The sequence below is a fragment of the Pteropus alecto genome, unplaced genomic scaffold (genome assembly GCF_000325575.1).
Source record: "Pteropus alecto unplaced genomic scaffold, ASM32557v1 scaffold171, whole genome shotgun sequence".
Lineage (NCBI taxonomy): Eukaryota > Metazoa > Chordata > Mammalia > Chiroptera > Pteropodidae > Pteropus > Pteropus alecto.
In genome coordinates, this window is record NW_006431925.1 from 5,057,063 (window position 1) to 5,057,420 (window position 358).

At 31.6% G+C, this 358-nt stretch overlaps 1 protein-coding gene across 1 annotated transcript in view; it reads right to left on the reverse strand.

The window, feature by feature from the left end:
* HECTD1 (HECT domain E3 ubiquitin protein ligase 1) overlaps positions 1 to 358 on the reverse strand; it is an 80,817-nt gene that overhangs the window by 1,772 nt on the left and 78,687 nt on the right. The gene's annotated exons all lie outside the window — the stretch shown is intronic.

Genomic DNA, 358 nt, shown 5'->3' on the forward strand with positions numbered 1-358 from the left:
GGTTAAGGGGGAGACTTCTGGAGTTGTTTCTTATTCAGGGTACCAAATATAAAGGTGTGTTCATTTTGTGAAAATTCTCCAGGCTGTACATGTAATTTGTGTACTTCTTTTATATTTCAATAAAGTTTACTTAAAAAAAAAACAACAACAAAGCTATGTTATTTAAGTATAAAATAATTCATAACATTCTCATTAATTTCGGAACTTTTTAAAAAAAAGAATATAGGGCCCTTACAAAATGTCAATGGTATAATAAAAACTGTTGAGGAACTGTTCCAGATTAAAAACATATCACAACTAAATGCATTTTCCTGACATGGGAGGTACAAGGTTGAGGGGAGTGCCATTAAGGGCATTC